This window comes from Molossus molossus, unplaced genomic scaffold, assembly GCF_014108415.1.
Source record: "Molossus molossus isolate mMolMol1 unplaced genomic scaffold, mMolMol1.p scaffold_m16_p_11, whole genome shotgun sequence".
NCBI lineage: Eukaryota > Metazoa > Chordata > Mammalia > Chiroptera > Molossidae > Molossus > Molossus molossus.
The window spans coordinates 63,390,418-63,406,074 of NW_023425346.1; the positions used below are offsets into that span (position 1 = coordinate 63,390,418).

General features: G+C 39.3%; 1 protein-coding gene across 5 annotated transcripts in view; it reads right to left on the bottom strand.

Moving 5' to 3' along the window:
- GULP1 (GULP PTB domain containing engulfment adaptor 1) overlaps positions 1 to 15,657 on the bottom strand; it is a 243,465-nt gene that overhangs the window by 104,486 nt on the left and 123,322 nt on the right. Inside the window, exon 1 of one of the 5 annotated variants that reach the window (XM_036254944.1) lies at positions 4,320 to 4,345. The exons of the other annotated variants lie outside the window; for them this stretch is intronic. The gene's annotated coding sequence lies outside the window, so the exon portion shown is untranslated. Of the gene's footprint in view, positions 1 to 4,319; positions 4,346 to 15,657 lie in introns of those variants that run through there. 5 annotated transcript variants of the gene reach the window in all.

Consider the following 15,657-nt stretch of genomic DNA (forward strand, 5'->3'; position numbering starts at 1 on the left):
CCCTGGAGTAGAGAAAAAACAAGAAGCTTATGTAAGATAGAAAAATCAGCCCTGCCTGGTTTGGCTCAGCTAGAGCATCGGTCTGCAAACCAGAGAGGCCTGGGTTCGGTTCCCACTAAGGGCACATACTTTGGTTGCAATTTGTTCCTGGCCCTGGTTGGGGTCATGTGGGTGGCAACCACTTGATGTGACTCTCTCACATCGATGTTTCTCTCTCTTCCTTCCTCTCTCCCTCCCGCTCTATCTGAAGGTAAATGCAAAAATGTCTTCAGGTGAGGATAAAAAATAAGATAGGAAAATCACACTTTCCAAACAACAAAGGCTTCTAGACTAGGCCCTCCCAGATGCTTAGTGTTTCTTTTATTCCTTGTCTTTTGATACCTCATAGCAGATGTTTCAAATGTTTTCTACTCTTGTTAAGTCATATCCTAGGAGATAATCTTGCCTCCTAGTTTATTGAGATGATTGATTTCAGCCCTTAAATATTCTTCATTTCTATCTCCATTAGTCAATTGGGCACTGTGATTGCCACTTTAAGACTGAAATACAAATTAATCTCTCTGCCTATTCTTTTCATCTTCTCACTTATCTCAGATAAACAGAACAGCTTCCCCTCTCTAAACTTTTGCTTTGTTCTAGCTCAATCCCAGTTCTTCCCAATTCCTGAGAATTATCATTATTATCCTCACTGCATCTCTTAAATATCATTAGAGCTGTCAACATCTTTTTTAACTTTTGCCACAAAGTTCTTGAAATTTTGGTTACTTTTTTCACTGCATTATTATTTGATTTATACATCAAAAGGACAGCTGACAAGTCAAATTGATGGATGGATATTGAGAGTAAGAGAAAGAGAACTCAAGGACAACCATTACTTTATTTTATTTTTTTAACTATGTAAAGTGCCATTTATTGAGAAGGGGCCCCCAGAAAAGGAAAGTTTGAAAGGTGGAATTCAGGACTTCTGTTTTAGATATGTTAGTTCCGAGATACTTATTAGACATGAAAGAAGATATGTTGAGTTAATGTTTGGATAGAGGAGTCTGGACCGGCAGAATAGGAATAGGGAAGTAAGCAGTTTATAGATGATGAGGTCAGCTAGAAAGTGTGTATAAGTAGAAAAATGATAATTGAGCCCAAGGGCATGCCAAATTTTACAAATTAGAATAAGAAATCAAACTAGGAGATGGTTAAGGAACAGCCACTGAAGTCAAATGAAAACCAATAAAGTATGCAGTTCTGGCATCAAGATAAAGAATATGTTTATTAAGAGAAGATTAAATAATATTGACTTATCTACAAAAAGCAAGCCTGAGAAATGGTATTAGTTTCAAAACACAGAGCTTATCGGTGACATTTCCTCTGCAGTTTTCATGGCGAAGGGGCTAGAACAGCTTGACTGGTGAGGATTCACGAAAGATTAGTATGCAAAGATGAAGAGACAGGATGTAGAGAAACTCGAGGAATTTTTCTACAAGTAGAAACAAGAAATAAGGCAAGACTGAAGGGGGACATAAACTCAAGGAACAGACTTTTTGTTGGGTGCTATTGCACATGTTTTTATGCAGAAGGGAAATTAACAGGAAAAAATTTGATGATACAGAAAAGAGAGACTAAATGCAGGAACAGAGTCCTGAACAGGCATAAAGAGATATGGTCAACTGCACAAGCAAAGTGACTCTCCTTAGATAAAAGGGGAGGGAGCTCACTCCTTACAACAAAAGGGAAGGCTGAGTCATTGGAACATCTAAAAATTGGCAGTACAATAGATTTAGTGATGAGAAAATAGGGACTTTCTCTTCTAACTGCATGTATTTTATCAGTTAAGTAAGAGGTAGGTCATTAGCTCCGAATAAGGAAAATGAAGGGAAGTAAAGATTAGAGACAAGAAGATGAGAGCAGGTGAAGAGAAGGGAGAGGAGAGGAGAGGGCAGAAAATAGTCATCTGAATGAGAAGAGCAAGTTGAAGAAACAAGACGGTTGAATTTCTGGCAATTTTAATGACCTGAAGAGGACTGCAATCTAAACATAAAATGACATTAATCAACACAGTTATATGAATTTGTGTGTATGTACCAGGCACTTTACCTACTTAAGTATAGACCATTATATAGTCATCAACAGGAGTAGGAATTTTTCCAGGCAAGACAGACAAAGAAAAAAAAAGGACAAAAGTGTCTTGATAAATAATATTCCATATATTGAAACAAGAGTTTACTTTGAAATTGGTCCAGCCTTAGAAAGTTACATCAAACTGCCCTGGCCAATTTGTCTCAGCGGTTGGAGCATCAGCCTGTGGACCAGAGAGTCCCAGGTTCAGTTCCCGCTGGAGGCACGTACCAAAAAAAATAAGTTACATCAAACCATTGTTTTCTCTTATCATATCCCTTTACGGTAATTACCATGAATATTTAGTTATAATTTACTGTTTTAGAATTATTTTTAAATTACTAAATTGTGAATTATTATTCACAATTTAACAGTTGAAGGGGAAAATAAACACATATGTACACTCTTACACATCATGTTTTTCATACCAATCCACTAACACCTAAGAAGGCTTTCTTGAAGGTCCTCTAACAGGTAAGAGGCAGAAGGAAAATATATATTTTAGTATCATTATGCTTAACGAGGATTTCAACACAAATGCGGATCAGTAACTAAAACAACTGATGAGCTTTACACTTTAGTGATATGAATGTAAGTTTTGGTCTTCCGCATCCTTTTCACCAGTAAATTCTGTCGCCCAACCTCAATGAGGCATGTCTGACCCTGATCTACCAGGAGTGAGTCAGCCTGGGCTGTGGAGCTGGGGTCCAGTGCAGCTGCAGCTACAGAGCAGAGAGAGAGAAAGACGAGGGCTCTCAGGCATATGCACCTATAAGGAGCAAACTCTCTATTTCTAATCTAGATGATCTTTTCCTACTGGAAATCCTGAAACCCTGTCCTACCTCTTTTCATATTTCTGGCCTCTGACCAAAAAAAAAAAAAATTATGAGACATCCTAATTTAAATGACAGTGAGCCAGAGAGTGAGAGGAAGAGAGAAGAGTCCTTACCAGTTCATAGCTGTGAACAAACTAACAATAAATGCTCACTAACAACATGTGCTGGAGCTTTGAGTCAACTACAGGGAGTACCAGATCCCGCCTCATCTTGCTCAGTACAAACTTTCAGGACTGTGGCCACAGCCAACCAATCAAAAGTAGTCAATATTTCTTCCGTTGAAATAATGCATCTATCCTGGAATTGCCCCCACTTCACCTTTTCCTATTCCCTTATCTGTAGCCAATATAAATTCTTTTAAAACAACTTACATCTTTCTTTCCCAAAACATAATATATAAAAGAGCCCATCAGCTCCAGGTCAGTGGACGTATCACCTTCTCCATCTAACCCGGGTGCTGGTGGTTTAGACTGCACGACCCAAGACCTGGTCCTTTTCTGCCCAGCATTTGGCTCAATAAAGCTTCTCTTTCAGGAAAACTTTAGGCCGTGAAAGATTTTAACACCTCCATGCCACTAGTGGTGTAATTTCCTTTTTTCCCTTGGACTAAATACCAAAAGGAGAATATTATAAAATTGCAATTAAGGCTGGTATTTTCCTTTCAGGAAGTTATTCAGAGAAAAAGACAACAATCCAAATCATGTTCTGTGTCCTGGAATATATCAATAATTGTTATTATTTAGCTTTTGCTAAGGAAAAAGTAAGACTCAAAGCTCCCAGTACTCTGGGATTTGTAATGAATACTTATATCTTGCTCAGCTCTGGTTTTGTTTTCAAAGTCTTAAGAGATAGGGTGTTGACTCATAGCTACCAACCCATGTATGTACTGCAGTCGGCAGTCAGACAGGCATGAGTGGAGCAAGGGCAACAGGCTAGATATGGAAGGTCACCCACCGTTTTCTGCCTACCAGTAGAAAAATGTAGGGTGAGACCTTGCTCCCCAGGGCTACCTTTCCTCCCCCAGCATATCAATGGTCATGTGGTTTATACCCCTTGACATTCATATCATTGGTCATGCAATTTGGACCCTCCCCTGAACTTTGCTCCCCTGGCATGTTGTTAGTTATATGGTAGACCCTCATAGAGGAGAACTGCCTCACAGGACTCCCATACAAGCCCCTCCCTTAAGCATTAGCCCTAAAGATAACATCATAGCCCTCAGTTGTGTTTCAGCCCCAGGCCTGGAAAAGCAGCAAGGCCAGGCAGGGTGACACCACAGCATCAGAACCAGCTGTGAGGACTAATGACCCCCTGCCCTCGTGCCTACCAGTCAGTAGAGACCATGACTCTGAGGGGACATACCTGGGGACATACCTGGAAAGCTGATGAATATTCCTTTGAGAAACTCCCGAGACCTCCAGATAAAACTTCTCAAGACAAAGGATTCAGCATATTCTTTCTCTCCCTGAAGCACACCTGTGCCTTTCCTGGTCTTCCCCCAGGTGTACTGCCTTTGCCTTTCTTTCTCCCAAGTTCCAAGGGCCCTGCTTTTCCCTCATTTCCTGAGCACACAGCCCAGCTGGCTCAACTTGTCTACCTCTGTGACTTTCTAAAAAATCTTTTGCTGGTTATTGAGTCTTGCCTCCGAATTCTTTCTTAGTCAGAACTCAAGCACCAAGGTTGCTGAACCAAAGTCCAATCACCAATAATACTCTGGTGCCAATTCGCCGTTAACAGGTACTAATTCCTATGAAAGCACAGATCTAATAATACAAAAGTATTCTTATAAATATTTCCCAGAAGGGCTAAAAGTAGAAAAAAAAAACTAGAAAAATAACTTTTAGGGTGAAATAATTTTATACTGCAATAATAATTTTTAATATTTATAACTATTTACATTTCTAAATATATCGATATTCTTGAATTGTTCCCGTTATTAGTGTCTTGTATATGTGTGCTCACATAAAGAATGAAAAGAATTGTCAATATTTTATAAATTGTCTCATTTTGACCCATAAGAAAATATTTGTTCTGATGTATAAATGAAGACAGAAGTGAGCATTTTATCTTGAAAAGAAAAGCCAGCACATATTTGAAAAGACATTGCCATTCAACTTCAGTTTCACAGGCAATCTCCCACAAAGGTACATTTGATATTTCCATTGTGTTACCACTTAATTTCTAATATTCTTACAGATTTATTTACTGCTTTTGAAATATGGCATGCCATTATATTAACAAAACATTAACATTCTACCTATAAAAACAAAAACAATACAAAAAATAACTGTGGATTGCTCTGGACTAGTGATTCTCACGTGGGGAGTGGAGGGAGGGCACATGTCCAGTGGCAGTAGTGGGGGGCAGGGCAAGGGACCTGCATTTGTTGTTTTGAAAAATATGTAAACAGGCCTGGCCAGTGTGGCTCAATGGTTGAGTGTCGACCCATACACCAAGAGGTTGCCGGTTCGACTCCCGGTCAGGACACGTGCCCAGGTTGTGGGTCTGATCCCTAGCTGGGGGCATGCAGGAGGCAGCCAGTTGATGTCCTCTCTCATTGATGTTTCTATCTCTCTCTCCCTCTCCCTTCCATTCTCTCTAAAATCAATAAAGAAAAAATATTTTTTAAAAAGAAAACATTTCAACAGTGTATTTATTACATTCACAATAAATAGAAAATACAAGTAGTCTGTAAAATCTTGATTGGGAGAACTGCAGAAAATAAAGTGAGAAATCCTCTTAAGCAGCGTGGATTGGAAAAGTTTATGAATATGTCGGGGAAAAACGGTCTCCTCATAATCTTTGGCATTTTTAATATCTAACAAGAAAACCCGAATCATCTTATTTTTATTTTCACATCATCCTGCTAGGCTGATTCTACTTTCAGGCCATGACCTGGGGGGAAATGCCTCCTTATTCTGTGATTTCTCTGCTGCTGGGTCTGGTGCTTGCTCTCCTTTAATTATTCTTAACACATGAAAGAGGAATCAGAGAAGCAGAAGCTTCAGATTTAGTGACAACTAGACAGAGAGGAAACAAGTCTGTTTGGGGATAACAATGCTGGTTGGACCCGAGCCTTCTTTTATTTAGAAAGCTAAGTGTGCGTACTAGAAAACATTAAATACTGTAGTGTGTATACTTTTAATGATCCAGTGATAAAGATAACGCATTCACCCTAATTCTACAAATATCTACTTTAAAATTTTAGTTCATCCAGTAGAGAAATATTGAATTTTAAACATAATATTTACTATCATAAATTGAGATCCATCTATCTTTGCTCTAGATGAAAACTTTAATTTCTGTGTGTTGTGACATACATTTCTACATGCATGGAGACCTAGTGCTTCAGTGCATTAAATTGCCTCATAGATGAAATTTAAAATGTACTCTTTCTCCCAGTCAACCTTAGCAGACACCGCAGAGAGGAGTAAACTGAGAAGAGAGATAAGATGCAAATTTCCCAGGGACCTCCTTTACAATGTGCAAAGCAAAAACATTTTACAAACATTGTGTTATCAATTGTGGTGTTAATATTGAGAATAATAATGACAAGAACCTAAAGTACAATGTGCATTTTTTAAAATTATGGGAATATGCCCTGGCCAGTTTGGCTCAGTGGTTGAGCGCCGGCCTGCGGACCAGAGTCCCGGGTTCAGTTGCTGCTAGGGGCACATACCACCAAAAAAAAAAAAAAAAAAAAAAAAAAAAAAATTATGGGAATATTAAACAAAGTGTAAACACATTTTAAGTGCTGGAAACTATCTACTTAATTCATCTTACAGAATCACAGATAATCATTATTTAATGATAAAAAAATACAATATCTGAACTATTATCAAGAAGTCTTGTCTTGGTGGAGGGGAAATCAAAACTTTCTTCTAAAGAGAAACAAATCTGGAGTGTTCTCGTGTTTCCCAAGATTTTTGTTGTTGTTGTTCTATTAACATTCTGTTCTCATAATGCAAACCATATGTGACAATATGCAGCGACTCATTTCTTTAACGTTGCACAAATGTGCTCACTCTGCAGTTCAACAAAAGTCACTCAACTGCTATGACCGTCTTTATCACTTCCCTGCCAACGCTGGCCAGGTACAGTAAGACAATGACATGTCTTTCCTCTGAAATATATCATGTCTTTTAGATCATAAATTGTTAGAAGAGTGCAGTAGAAAACTAGCTCTTTAAAATTTCAAATTAAGAAATACAAAGTTAACTATTTAGATACCAATGCTGCTTTGTTCTGAACAAGCCACTAAAATTTGCAGTTTTAATGGGTGTATACAGTCATCTAGTAACAGTAACTTCCTACAAGGTAAAGGTAAAACCTCTTACTTGCTTGGGAAAAGTCAGGAACTGAGAGGGGGAAGTGATGCTGAAGCTTAATGACTTCCAGCCGTGAGACACATTGTGCTTCATAATGAACTGAAACCTTTTTGAGTAGTCAAGTTGAGGCTCCTGAAACTTGGAGGAACCCTACCCTTGCTTGTACTGAGTCCTCTCCTTTGGACAATGATGGAGCAGTTCCTTATGAAAGTTCAGTAAGTCCAAATATATCCACTAACCAGAAAACAGCTTTGGCTTAGAAAAGAAATCTCATGCCCCAATATCTTTCTTTTGTAAGCAAAGCACTCCGATTTTAAGAGAGTTAAAGAAAATTATGGTAATTCATTTTAGTCTATAGGATGCACCAGTTTTAACATTTGAAGGACAATATATAATCACATAACCATGTACATGTATAATGATTATAAAAACACTCCTTTATAGATACTGAAGGAGTCATTACAAAATTTGTGCAGCCAACTAGTTTTCTCCATCTAGATATTCCAGGTCACTCTTACTCTTCTAATTCAAAATAGTGACTAAAACTTACTAAAAAATATACTATAACTCTGTGTGTATAATTTAACTGTATTATACACGTTTAATGCTTCAATATTATTCATCACAAACTAGTAACCCATTAAATTTTTTTTTTCTTTTTTTTTTGGTACGTGCCCCTAGCGGGAACCAAACCTGAGACTCTCTGGTCCGCAGGCTGACACTCCAACCACTGAGCCAAACCAGCCAGGGCACCATTAAATATATATATATATATATTTTTTATCCTCACCCGAAGACATTTTCCCATATTTTGTTCAGAGAGAGTGGGAGGGAGAGAGAGAAACATCGATGTGAAGGGACACATCGAGTGGTTGCCACCCGCACGACCCAACCAGGACCAGGGACAAACTGCAACCGAGGTACGTGCCCTTGGCGGGAACCAAACCCGGGTCTCTCTGGACCACAGGCCGACACTCTAACCGCTGAGCCAAACCGGCCAGGGCAAATATTTAAATATTAAGATAAAAACAGTAGAGAATAAATAAATGTGAATCTGAAAATCCCTACTTTCTCTATTAAAACCAGAATTATTTTTGTCATATTCTGTAAATCCTAAACCACTTGGTATAATATCAGAAATGCACTGCAAGTTCACTAAAATATATTTCTTAATTGTGTTGATGATCATAATGTAATATACATTTGGGGAATTTTCTTTGTATTGTGAATATTATTATTTTTTTTTATTTTTATTATTATTTTAAATCCTCACCCGAGGATATTCCTCCACTGCTTTCTAGATAGAGTGGAAAGGAGAGACAGAGAGAGAAACATCTCTGTGAGAGAGACTCATCGATTGGTTGCCTCCCACACAACCCCCACTGGGGCCAAGAATTAAACCTGCAACCCAGGTACCTGCCCTTCAGTCCCTACACTCTAACTGCTGAGCCAAACCGGCCAGGGCTGCATCGTGAACATTATTAATATTAGTTGGCGTAATCATCAATCTGTATGCATGCATATTGCAATATTGCAACACTGATTAGATTTACAGAAACCAAATTAGCTGAAACCTAGATGTATCCAATTAGAAAGGGAGAAGGAAAGGAAAGAATCAGCGACGAGAACAACTTTCTAAATATTTCAATGAATAAAAAAATGAAAAGACTCAATAGAGGCCATTTGAACTAATGCTATCCCCTACTACCCTTTCAGTTCAAGCAAAATAAATATTTCACTGAATTTGCCAATAATGTGGCAATAATTCATTTTGTTCATAGTCTCTAACAACCCTTCCTATGCATTATTTCCGGGCATCATTCCAAGAATCCATAGCCTAGTGCAGCAATGGGAATTACTTTGCAATCCTTCGCATTAGCAGAAATGTATTCTCATTTGGAAAATGTATAGCAGAAATATCCATTTTAATTTTCTAGCTTTATTGTTGAGCTGCCTACCTTATGCTGTACACAGCAACCCAAGGAAGCAATGATATCTCACAATGTTCATGCCAACTGTATTCTGAATGTGTTATATGTTCAGTTCATAACACTGTTACTAGAAGTATATTTGCCATCCAATTAGTCAGTCTATACAATTTCTTTAGTGAGAAAAGTACACAGATGTCTTGGGAAGGCAGGCCAAAACTGCAAATCAAAGACAGATATTCAATTGGGGGAGGAAAGGAATACAAAGAAAAGTTATAGATGAAAAGAAAAAAATAGTGAGACAAATTTCCCATGTCTGGGGATAGTTTACTACCTGACAAGACAAATTATAGTAGAGTTACTATAGGACTAACATAATTTTGCAAGGTAAATATTCTGATTCTCTGCAAGCCTGGGGAAAATGAGGTTACAGGAGACAAACAATGAATTTAAGAATGATGTGTGTGATTCAACAAATATCAGCTGTATACCTATTTTGTGTCAGGCTCTGTATATCTAGGTGCTTTCACAAATGTTCTCCTTTAATATAGCTATTCTCTGAAGCAGGTAACTTGTAGATGGGGATGAAGAGGTCCATGTAGGTTATCAGTAAATATTCCCAAGATCAGACAGTTAATAATAGACACCGTAAATACCAACACTAGGTCTTCTAATAGCAAATTCAGGAGACCTTTACACTATATATAAATGTCATACAAACACATCTCATGATGTGTTTCCAAAGGAAGATATAAATTTGTTAAGTCAAGTTTTTCTTTTCTTTCTTTTTTTTTTGTAATGTGGGAAACAGTGTTTTGGGTAGTAGTAAAACTAAACTTGGAGCTGCAAAGGAAGAAAAGAATATGAGACCTGATTGATTGTAATAGTGTAGGTTAAAGAGTTACATAAATATTTCTTAAGACTAGGTAATTGTAATTAATAATGCTACTTTCACACATGCTGTCCTTTATCCAAATTTTTTTATCAAAGATCTTCTAAAATGCATATAATTTTTTCTTTTATCACTGTAAGAGATGAATTATCCCAGATTTTTAACTATCTTAGGATCCAAACTATATCTCTCTGACTTTATTTCTTATTTCTTGGCATAGACTACACCCTCTGATGTTTCAAATGATGTGTTCAACCTAGGTGTCTGTTTTTGCTTTGCCCAGCATGAACTCTATATTTCTAGAGTAGCATCAATGATACTTTGTTATGTTTTACCCCAGAAGGAGTGAATTTAAATTCTTTTCCCTAAAGGACGTCTTTTGATCTTGAGAGCAAGACACATATAGAGGGTAACAGTCTATGGGTATGGAATAAATAAGATAAAGTTAACAGAGTAACTAGAATTCTTTGCTTCACTCTCACTTTGGGGGAGCTCTGAAGAGCTGATGGAACATATATTTAACATCTAGTGTGTGTCTGACGATGAACTAATGTTCTAAATATAGCATCTTGGACTTCCGGTCAAGATGGTGCTAGGTAAACTCGGTATCCCCTCCTCCCACAACCACATCAAAATTACAACTAAACTACAGAACAACCATCATTCAGAACCACTTGAAATCCAGCTGAATGGAAGTCCTACAACTACAAAATTAAAGAAGAAGCCCATCGAGGCTGGTGGGAGGGGCAAAGGCCTGGATGGACTGGTCCCACATCCATGAGTGGCAGACAAAAACAGGAGGGACACCTCAGCTGTGAAGGTCTTCCCTGAGGAGCAAGGGGTCCCCATCCCACACCAGGCATCCAACTCAGGGTTCCAGTGCTAGGAAAAGAAGTCCCCGTAACTTCTGGCTGTAAACACCAGTGGGAATTGATGCTGAGGGAGGTTGTGGCTGCAGGAGCCCCAGGCAGTTCCTCTTAAAGGGCCCACACATGGACTTATTCAAACACATACCCTCCAGGCTCCAGCTCAGGGTTGACAGCTTGAAAGGCACCAGAGACACACCAGGAATAACCGAATTGTTTGGAATTGGGGCAAGAGCTGGAGGAGCAACTTTCTCCCAGACAGATGTGCTGGTGGAGGCCTTTGGTGAGCCCTTCCCCCACAGGGCAGCAGTCAGACATGTGTCATATCTGGCTGTCCAGCAACTTGGCTCACACTGTTTGCCCCACCCTGGTGATTCCCTGAGACCCTGCCCCACCCAACTTTCAGGCCCACCCAAGCTGTTTCTAATGGCTTTACCATAAGATTGGCCTGTTTTGGCTCTTCCTTCAGATTTCCTAAATTCTCTTGAACAAACAGCACCTGGCCTTAGTGAACTCCATACCTCTAGCTAACTGGCCCCAGGCCTGGCAGTAGTAGCAGCCAGCCTTGGTTCACATCTTAGCTGAGCCTGGGCTTCTCCAAGACCAGCACAAGAAGCAGCCATCTGTAGATCACTTTGTAGCTTATGCCTGGTGGTCTCAAGTATAACACAGGCAGTGGCTGACCTTGCCCCAGAGCCAACACACTCGGTGGACAGTTTTAGACCATGTTAAAGCACCAGCACCCAACTACCTCCATAAGCAACACACTCAGAGTGGATTCAGTGGGTACCAGACCTTGTTGAAGTAAATCTTGCTCTGTGTGGTGGGCCCCTGCACAGCTGATCATCCAAGGTAGTCAGAGGTCTGTGGATAGTGGGCACAGCCAAGTCCTTGCAGTTGATTAGCCTGAGTAAATCACTCCCATTGACATGTGAATAGCAGTCAAGACCCAATTACATCAGAAGGGTGGACAGTCCACACGAGGGGTGCACCTCAAGGGCCCAGCTAGGGTGATCAGGGAGGCTGTGCCACTGGACCCTGAAGGACACCTACTACAATAGGACATCCTAGGAAGCCTAGGAGATATAGCAACTCTACCTAATACATAGAAACAAACACAGGGAGGCAGCCAAAATGAGAAGACAAAGAATCATGTGCCAAATGAAAGAACAGAACAAAACTCCAGGAAAAGAATTAAATGAAATGGAGATAAGCAATCTTAACAGATGCAGAGTTCAAAACAACAGTTCAAAGGATGCTCAATGAACTCAGTGAGAATTTCAAGGAACTTCATGAGAACTTCAAGGAACTTAGTGAGGACCTCAAGAGCATAAAAAAGGACCAGTCAGAAGTGATGGATGCACTACTTGAAATAAGGAATAATTTACAGGGAATCAACAGTAGAGTGAAGCAGAGAAGCAAACCATTGATTTGGAATATAAGGAAGCAAAAACACCCAGTCAGAACAGCAAAAAGAAAAAAAAAAAAAAATGAGGATAGTGTAAGGAGCCTCTGGGACAAATTCAAGTGAACCAACATTCACATCATGGGGGTGCCAGAAGGAGAAGAGAGAGAGAGCAAGAGATTGAAAATCTATTTGAAAAAATAATGATGATAAACTTCTCTAACTTGGTGAAAGAAACAGACATACAAGTCCAGGAAGCACACAGAGTCCCAAACAAGATGAACACAAAGAGGCCCACACCCAGACACATCATCATCAAAATGCCAAAGGTTAAATACAAAAAGAGAATCTTAAAAGTAGCAAGAGAAAAGCAGTTCATTGCCTACAAGGAAGCTCCCATAAGACTGTCAGCTGATTTCTCAAAAGAAAAGTTTCAGGCCAGAAAGGATTGGCAAGAAATATTCAAGGTGATGAAAAGCAAGAACCTACAACCAAGATTACTTTATCCTGCAAAGCTGTCATTTAGAATTGATGGACATATCAAGAGTTTCTCAGACAAGAAAAAGCTAAAGGAGTTCATCACCACCAAACCAGTATTATATGAAATGTTGAAGGGTCTTCTTGAAGGAGAAGAAGAACAAAATTATGCACAATAAAATGACAATAAATACATATCTATCAACAATTGAATCTACAAGTAAAATGAGCAAGCAGAACAGAAACAGACTCATAGATACAGAAAACTTTTTGTTTGTTGCCAGATGGGTGGGGGCTTGGGGGATGGGTGGAAAAGGTGAAGGAATTAAAAAGTACAAATTGGTTGTTAGACTGATGAACCTCAAAGGGAAGGAGGGGGGAGGGCAGGAAGAGATAAACCGAAGAACTTCTACGCATATACACATAACCAATGGACACAATCAATAATAGGGAGAAGGCGGGAGGGGTGCCGAAGCAGGGAGGAGGGTGTCAATAGGGGAAAATGGGGGGAATATCTATAATACATTAAAAAGTAAAGATAAGTTTAAAAAGAGAAAAGAAAAAATAATAAATATAGCATCTCATTTTCTTTCCAAAATAATATTTTCAGAGCACTAGCAGTTAAATATGACAATATCTAGATTAATGTAGCAACATAATTTCCCCAAATATATGTGTCAATCAAGTGAAAGAATCAGAATTTTACTATATACTAATTTTAACTCTAATGAATATGTTTGAACTTCCTATGATAAAAGTTTAACTCTTATGTTAGACTCAAAAGGAAGTTCATTCTAAAATACCACTGGGTACAATGAAAATGCCATAGCAACTCTTATTCCCAAATCTGTTAAACATGTAACAAAAAATACCAATACATCATTAAGTGAAATCATACTTCATTTATCCAAGTTCAAATAAGACTTTCTTTGTATATAAATTGAAATTGAATGGTTTAAAGTCTGCCCAGTCACCATGCAGTAGGATCAGAGGATCCTAGAGGGTGTAACAAGCACTGCGAGTGAGGAGATTTAGATCACACCAGCCGTTTGAGGCAGGGAAGGACCGATAGGTTACCTACACCATCAGAACAGCAGGATTCAAACACAAAAATCCAGTTAGCAGGGCTGAATTCAGAATCTAGGAAGTTAGAAGTGCTGTGTCCCATGCACAGTTTCATGCTGCTGTCTCCGAATAGTAGCCAAACGTGGTCTCCATCTATCTTACTTAGGATGCTTTGGGGGTGCAAGTTAACGGACTGACTAAAAGTGGCTTGCATCATCAGGGCTTATCATTTCATATAACAGGATCTGAAGGCAAACAGTGCCCAGGTTGGTACACAACACGTAGCTGTCATCAACAACCACAGTGCTTTCTTGTCTTCCGCTCTCCCATCCTCAGCATGTTGGTTTTTGTTTCTAGGTTGATCCTTCGGTCACCAAATGGATGCCCTTATTTACCTAAACACATACAAATGTAGCTAGAAAGTAGTGTTTCATTTTATCACAGAAAAAGAACTCACAGCCCTGGGCAGTTTTGCTCAGCGGTTAGAGCATTGGCCCACGGACCAGAGTCCTGGGTTCGGTTCCCGTTAGGGGCACGTACCTCAGTTGCAGTTCATCCCCGGCCCTGGTTGGGGTTGTGTGGGTGGCAGCCAGTCAATGTGTCTCTCTTACATCAATGTTTATCTCTCTCTCTTCCTTCACCTCTCCCTCCCACTCTATCTGAAGATAAATGCAAAAAAAAAGAAAAAGAACTCACAGAACTTTCTAGATGTTCCCAAGGAGAGGTGGGACTCATAGCTAGACTACTTTTGAAAGAGAGCTTTGGAAAGTATCAGACATTTCAGCTTCTTTGGATGGACTCATGAATAAGGAAGGGTGGGAGAAGGGCTGAAGGATATCAGATTTACTACATGTAATTCCGTAATCTTCAACAAGCTTAAAGATCTTAAACAACCATTCCTTGCAATAAAGGCTGAAATTAAATCTTAAAAAAATTTTTTTTTCCTTTATTCATTTTAGAGAGAGAGGAAGTGAGAGGGAGAGAGAGCTAGAAACAATAATGAGAGAGAACATCGATTGGCTGCCTCCTGCATGCCCCACAGTGGGGATGGGGCCCACAACTTGGGCATGTATCCTGACTGGGAATCAAACTGGTGACTTCTTGGTGCATGGGTTGATGCTCAACCACGAGCCACACCAGCTGGATTGAAGTTAAATCTTAATATGACCTGATGTGGCCCTGGCCGGACTGGCTCAGTGGTTGGAGCGTTGGCCTGCGGTCCAGAGAGACCCGGGTTTGGTTCCCGCTAAGGGCGCGTACCTCGGTTGCAGTTTGTCCCTGGCCCTGGTTGGATTGTGAAGGTGGCAGCCACTCGATGTGTCCCTTTCACGTCGATGTTTCTCTCTCTCCCCCCCCCCACTCTATCTGAACAAAAAAATGGAAAAATGTCCTCGGGTGAGGATTAAAAATAAATAAGTAAATAAGTAAATAAATAAAAAATAAAATGACCTGATGTGTTCAGTTTGTTTTACTTCCTTTATCTATCCACCTATAAAAGTCATCAGAAGTTTAAGAAACCTGTTTCAACTTCTAGGATTAGTAATAATTTAGACTGAAAAAAATAGAAGAATAAAACATGAATGAAATGAAAATATCCTTGGTAATGACAAACAATACCAACTTAAATCTTCTAAAAATAAAAGACTTCTATTAAAAAACAGTACTGAGCACTAATATGTGCTCATATAGACCTGGAGAAGAGTCTAAGATAGGAAGTTAAAAGAATAATGCAGAGGCCTAAAACATGCCTT